Source organism: Apodemus sylvaticus, chromosome 7 (assembly GCF_947179515.1).
Source record: "Apodemus sylvaticus chromosome 7, mApoSyl1.1, whole genome shotgun sequence".
NCBI classification, from domain to species: Eukaryota; Metazoa; Chordata; class Mammalia; order Rodentia; family Muridae; genus Apodemus; species Apodemus sylvaticus.
Genome location: NC_067478.1, coordinates 127,968,837 through 127,975,992, shown reverse-complemented (window position 1 = coordinate 127,975,992; position 7,156 = coordinate 127,968,837). Strand labels below are relative to the sequence as shown.

General features: G+C 46.5%; 1 long non-coding RNA gene across 1 annotated transcript; it reads right to left on the bottom strand.

Annotated features, from left to right (window-relative positions):
- Window positions 1–2,705: 2,705 nt before the first annotated feature.
- LOC127689448 (uncharacterized) lies at window positions 2,706–6,625 on the bottom strand. The gene is made up of 2 exons (XR_007978914.1): window positions 5,333–6,625; window positions 2,706–3,216 (listed from the first exon to the last, which is right to left on the bottom strand). It is a non-coding gene; the product is annotated as an uncharacterized LOC127689448 (long non-coding RNA).
- Window positions 6,626–7,156: the final 531 nt, after the last annotated feature.

Genomic DNA, 7,156 nt, shown 5'->3' with positions numbered 1-7,156 from the left:
GCTGGGCCTTCCTCCTTCCTCCTTCCACGCTCTTGCTAATCTTCCTCTCCAGCACTCTGTAGCAGGGCACAGACACACCCCATTTCAGTAGGTAATCTTTTCCTTTCACCTCCTTTCTTTGATGAGCTAGGAAGTGAAATGCAAATGTGTTCCCTTCTCTTTGAGGACCTCCCTTCCCTGGAGCAAAGAGAAACGTGTTTTTCAGGTTAAGGATTTGAGGTACCACAAAAGAAAAAAACTGGTCTACAGAGTGAGTTCCAGGACAGCCAGGGTTACACAGAGGAAAAGCATAGGTGAAAGACCAAGAGGGAGAAATGCTTACCTAGATCAAGGCACGTTGGAGGTGTCGGGGCAAAGTCTGTGAGTCTAGAAAGCAGACATGCCAGACTCTTCTCATAGTCACCTGGCAATCAGTAAGACGTCATACACAAGTGTTCCTTGTACTTGGGTCATCTAGTCTACAGCGCACTGGGCACTGGGTTTCAGAGCTTTACAAACACTCAGTGTATTTGGTATACTAAATGTATCATGAAATTGCTGGATGCTCTAAACGCAGACAGGACATATCGGCCATCACTGGGCGGACAGATGAGTAAGAATGAGGTAAGAGCCCAACCTTGGTGCAGGTAGAGCTTGTGACACAGGTAAGGCTTCAGAGCTGGCAGACCGTCTACAGTCATGTGTCACCCCGCCCAGTTGGTTGGCAACTGGGAGTCAAAAGAAAGGTCAGTCAGGCTTGAGTTTGGAACTGGAAAAGTGGTTCAGCCAATAAAAAACATGACAGCAATCATGCAGACATGAGTTTGCTCTTCAGAATCCAAGTGGAAGAGCTGAGCTGGTGGCACAGGCTTGTAAGCCCAGTGTGGAGAAGCCAGAGACAGACGGTTCCTGAGCCCCCTGACCAGCCAACCTGCCTAATGTGAGAGCTGAAGGATACTGTCTCAAACAAAAAGGGGGGTGGCTCCCGGGGAACCTGCATGATCTCTCTCTATATGAACACTCGCATACACATCCTTAACACACACACCCTAAAAGTATGGAAAGGAAGGAGGAAGGGTGGAAGGAAGGAAGGAGGGAGGGAGGGAGGGAAGGAGGGAGAGAGGGAGGGAGGGAGGGAGAGAGGGAGGGAGGGAAGGAGGGAGAGAGGGAGGAAAGGAGGGAGGGAAGGAGGGAGGGAAGGAGGGAAGAAAGGAGGGAGGGAAGGAGGGAGGGAAGGAGGGAAGAAAGGAGGGAGGGAGGGAAGAAAGGAGGGAGGGAGGGAGGGAAGAAAGGAGGGAGGGAGGGAGGGAGGGAAGGAAGGAGGGAGGGAGGGAAGGAAGGAGGAAGGGAAGGAGGGAAGGAAGGAAGGAAGGAAGGAAGGAAGGAAGGAAGGAAGGAAAGAGGGAGGGAGGGAAGGAAGGAAGGAAGGAAAGAGGGAGAGAGAAAGGGGGAGAGAGAGAGAGAGAGAGAGAGAGAGAGCCTGTTGGTGTACTGGTTAGTCTTATATCAACCTGACGCACAAACTAGAGTTACCTGAGAGGAGAGGAATTTAACTGAGAAAAACGCCTCCATAAGATCCAGCTTAAGGCGTTCATTTTCTTAATTAGTGGTTGATGAGTGAGAGCCCAACATGATGTGACTGGTTCCATGCCTGGGCTGTTGGTATCAATATCAGCTCCTCCCTCAGGTTGCAGCCCTGTTAGAGTTCACGCCCTGACTTCCTTCGATGATGGACTATGATATAAAAGTGGAGGCCATATAAACTCACTCCTCCTTAACTTGTTATTGGTCATGGTGTTTCATCACAACAATAGAAACTATTACTAAGGTAGAAGTTAGTACCAGGAGTAAAATATTGCTATGATAAATCCAAACATGTTTGGGGGAAGATTGTGGAAGGTCTTTGTAAGTTTGGGCTAGAAAATCCATTGAGTGTTGAGGGCTCAGTGGGTTGTTCTGTGTGAGGTTAGAAGGTAAGAACATTGTAAGCAGTGCAAAAGATGGAGGCTTGACTTTTGAAGTTTCAGAGGAAAACTTAAAGACTCTATCAGGGGTTGAAGAGATGGCTCAGCAGTTAAGAGCACTGACTGCTCTTCCAGAGCAATTCCCAGCAACCACTTGGGTCACAACCATCTGTAATGCAGACTCAGTGTCCTCTTCTGGTGTGTCTGAAGACAGCAACAGTGTACTCACATACATGAAATAAATCTTTAAAAAAAACAATTTTAAAGACTGTGAGAGACATTTGCTATTTTGAGTTGATATTCTGTTTTTCTGGTCAGCTGGGGGTGAAGAGGCAGTCTTAATTAATAAGAGTCCAGCAACACCGAAGTGAAACTTTTGTAATTCTGGGACAATTGATGCTGGTCAGCTGGAGCTAAGAAATTAGAGGTGATTGAGAGGAGATACTCATTGTTAAGGTGAAATCTTCTGGGAAGTGTTTATGGGTTAGCACACACAAGCTGTGTTCCAGAAGTGTTTGTGCTGGCAGCCAAACTTGTTAGTGTAAAAAAGTGGTACTGGTTTTGACATGAAGAAATCATGGAAAACAGCTGAAGCTTGACACTGTGAGAGACCAGGAGAGGCAATTGGTGAAGGGACAGCCTCAGTGGCAGTTGAAGGGCTGTCCCGACCCATGGGACCTAGTTATTCCTGGAGCCAAGGGGAACCCAAGCCTGAAAGAGAGAAACGGGCGGGAAAAGGGAGCAAAGTCAAGCAAAGGGGGGTCTTGTCAAAGCCTCTTTAATGAAAAGCAAAACGCCTGGTTTTGAACACTCCGTGTAAGAGGAAGTAGGGAGGGGCTGAGGGGAATGCTAAAAGCACAGAAAGAGGAAAGGTCATCCGGGACAGATGTTGACTCCGGCTCGAAGCATCTGCAGTTTTCCTGAAATGCTGGTTCCGCACAGACAACCCCAGGTGTTTGGCCAGGATGAGAACCAGTTGATCAGCCTTGTGTGAAGAAAGGGGTGGTTCAGCTGTAAACTGCAAGGTCAGTGAATGCTCAAGGTGAGAGCTGTTGAATCTGTTTTTCCAAAGTTTGGTCTCCCACGAAGGGCCAGGACTGAAGGAGTCATGCAAATAAAAACGTTGCGGATTGGTACCATGAAGAGAGCCTATGAGAGGCTGTGAGTAAACGTGCAGCCCAGTTGCAGCAGAAGACCCCAGATTTCAAAGATGCCGGTGCCATGGGATGGCCGTCAAGAAGACCAGCAGCCGTGGAGCAGAGTCAGCCAGAGCCTAGAAGACAAACTCTGCATGTTGAGAGAGCAGAACTGAAACGGAGACTCAAGCTCCTTTGACAAATCCAGAAGACTGTGAGTGACTCCCAGATAGCTGGACATTGAAATACTCATACTGTTAGAGTTTTGATTTGCTTGGTTCAAATTGTAATTGTGCCCTTGTCTTCCCTCTTGAAGAAGATGTTTAACTTAATTTTGGTTTTTACAGGAGCCTACAGTTCAAAGACTTTGAACTTATAAAAAAAGATTTTGCATTTTAAGAGAGATTGGATATTTTTCCAGTATAATTTTTTGTTGATTATTTGGGAATTTCACGTAGTGCACCCCAATCACTCACTTCCCAGTCCTCTCAGGTCTGCTCACCCATCCTTATGACCCCCCCAAAAAGAAGAAAAATGTCCAATTCATGTTGCCCATATACTTATTAGAACATGGTCAAACTCCCATGGCCAGCTATTGTGGAAAGCTACACTTCAACATCGGTATCACAAATTTTAAGAGTTCTCTTCAATAGCTTCTTGTCTAAGCTGTTTCTTTTGGTGGGGCTCGGGATTGTCACAGAAGCCTTCTATGTCTCTCTAAACTGTGAGTCTGCAGTCACCAGTACTACTGCAAAAGATGTTTCCTTGTCCTTTACAATCAGGGGGAGAACAGATCATGGACTTCCACATGTTCTCTGGTGATACCACAGACCACGGAGATCCACGTGGCCTCAGACATCAGCATGTGCCAGGAACCTCAGCATGGTCTCCAGTGGAAGTACAAACCACAGGCATCAACATGTCCCTCTGCCACACACAGCACAGGCCACGAACATCACCGTAACCTCAGTGACAGCACAGACATCAACATGACCTTCTAAGGGATCACAGATCTCAACGTGAACCACAGACAGCCTCACAGTGCTCGGCAGCAGCAGCATGGCCCACAGACATCGGCACGGCTTCAGGTGGCAGCACAGACTGCAGACATCTGCCTGGCCTCCAATGATGACATCAATACCCCTCCCTACTCAGCTACAGCAGGACCACAGATCCCAACACGGCCCTTGGTGGACGTCAACATGGCTTCAGGAAGCAGGAGAGTGGATATTTTAAAAAGACTGAAGTTTTCATTTATTTGAGTCTGCAAAGACAGCAGAACTTTTAAAGTTAGTTTTGCTTTTAATCTGAGATCTTGGGATGAATTAGAAAGGAAAGGTACAGCCTAACAGTGATGTGTTTATGTGTCAAATTGACAAGGGGTCAGCTGTACTGGCTGGTCTTATGTCAACATGACCAAGTTAAGAAGGGAACCTCAACTGAGAAAATGCCTCCTTAAGCATTCTCTTCATTAGTGCCTGATGGGGGAGGGTTCACTCAGCCCAGTGTGAACAGTTTCATCTTCGGGTTGGTGGTCCTGGGTTCTTTAAGAAAGTTAGCTGACCAAACCATGATGAGCAAGCCAGGAAGCAGCACCCCTCCGCGGCCTACTACTCCAGGCTCCAGACCTGTTTAAGTTCCTGTCCTGGCTTCAATGATGTACTGCAATGTGGAAGTGTAAGCTAAATAAACCCTTTCCTTTCCAAGGTGCTTCTGGTCAAGGTGTTTCATCACAACTATAGATGTGATGGGATTTATACATGGGATTTAAACCTAGTAGATGATGAAATCTGAACAAAATAAAACAAAAAACCACAAGCTCTCTCTCTCTCTCTCTCTCTCTCTCTCTCTCTCACACACACACACACACACACACACACACACCACCCTTCATTGTCTTGGCAGACCATCGTGGGGCTGGGGATCAAGCCAGCCTTGAACATGCTCTACCACAGAGCTACATTCACAGCCCTCCCCCTTACAGATGTTCTAGCCACCCCATTGGCCCTCATGCCACACACTGGCCTTAGTTCTGTTGTTGGCCTCAACAGCTGGGCCAGGTTGCCAGGGCTAGACTCCGGAGCTATCCCTCCTGCCCCATGTTGATGTAGTCATTCTCAGAGCTAAGCTGCTAGGAGAATGCAGGGCTTTCTCCTCCTCAGTTTACCCTTCTGCCTTAGGGTTTTACTGCTGTGAACAGACACCATGCCCAAGACAAATCTTATAAATGACATTTAATTGGGACTGGCTTACAGATTCAGAGGTTCAGTCCATTATCATCAAGGCTAGAACATGGCAGCATCCAGGCAGGCATGGTGCAGGAGGAGCGGAGAGTTCTACATCTTCATCTGAAGGCTGCTAGCAGAATACTGGCTTCCAGGCAGCTAAAATGAAGGTCTTAAAGCCCACACCCACAGTGGCACACCTACTCTAACAGGGCCACACCTCCTACTAGTGCCACTCCCTGGGCCTAGCATATGCAAACTATCACATCTTCAAATGACACGGGTGATAGTTCATTTTGTCTACTTGACACAATCTAAAACTACCTGGGAAGACAGTCTTAGTGAGGAACTGTCTAGATCAGGTTCATCTGAGAGCTTGCCTGTGGGAGGTCCTTTTGATTTTGTTAACTGATTGATGTGAGCCTAAAGGTGGGCAGCATCTTTCCCTGGGTTTGGGTCCTGGACTATGCAAAGGAACATGTGGGCCGAATGCAAACTCGTGTGCGTCCTTTCTCTCTGCTCTTAACCATGGATGTGGCAAGCTGCTTCAATCCTGGCCTTGCCTTCTCTGCAATGATGGACTGTAATGCAGAACTGTGAACCAATCAAGCCCTTTCTCAGTAAAGGTCCCTTTGTCGGGATATTTTATCACAACAACAGGAAACAAAACTAAGCCAGCGAAACCACCAGCGATCTGCTTGGGTCTCTTCAGGTGTGCTTTCAGGATACAGTAGAACTCATACATACAACAGCCCATTAAACATGCCTTGCATGACCTACGCCCAAGTTCCAAATGTGAAAAGCACAGGCCAGCACCTGTCCTACTCTGCCTCCCAAAGACTCAGTGCCCAAGGTCACCAGTTTCTTTAAAGTGTTCTTCTCAACCTCTAGTCTCCTCGCTTCTGATTCAGCTCAGTCTTTCTCTCACGCTTAAACTATCAAATGCTTCTGAATTTGTTCAATTCTAATACACTCCCTTGGATCACAGTGATCTTAAACACAAAGTGAATGTGCTCCCCTCAGCACTCTTTTAGTGACTACCTCTCCTCTTCTCTCCCAGGGGACAAAAGATCTGCAAACTAGTCCCTCCCCCAGTCTAGCCTGTAGCCTAATTTTATATTACCCTGGAACTAAGAATAGACTTTATTTGTGGAAGCACTTGGAAAGGAAACTAACATTTTTAGCAGATACCACAGGCTGCCTGTTCAAATACAAACATGTCTCAGGATCCATGAAATAATTTAAACTAATATTAACATCCTTCCCAGAAACCTACTTGACAAGAGTACAAGGCCTTAAATCTTGTGTTGTTTTGGTTTGGTTTTGGTTTTGGTTTTGGAGGTTGTTTGGGGATAAAACTTTATTAAAAATTTTACATAAAAATTTTATTAATTTTTGGGGGATTTCACATAATATGCCCATATTACTTCCAAGGCTTTCCCTGTCCACCTCCCTATTACCACCTTCCACCTTTGTGACAACCCCCAAACAGCTGAAAAAAAAAGTCCAATTCATGTTATCTATATAATCACTGGAGCATGGCCAAAGTCTTAGTGGCCTGTTCCTTAAGTAGAACTGAGTCCTTCCTCTCCTGCACTTGCTGGGAGCCATCTTTTGTGGAGAGCAACACTTATGGAGTTCTTAAGAATTCTTTTTCACCTGGGCAGTTGTGGCGCTCGCCTTTAATCCCAGCACTCTGGGAGCCAGGTGGATTTCTGAGTTCCAGGCTAGCCTGGTCTACAGAGTGAGTTCCAGGACAGTCAGGGCTACACAGAGAAACCCTGTCTCAAAAAAAAAAAAAAAAAAAAAAAAGAGTTCTTTTCTATGGGTTCCTGTTTAGGCTATTACTATA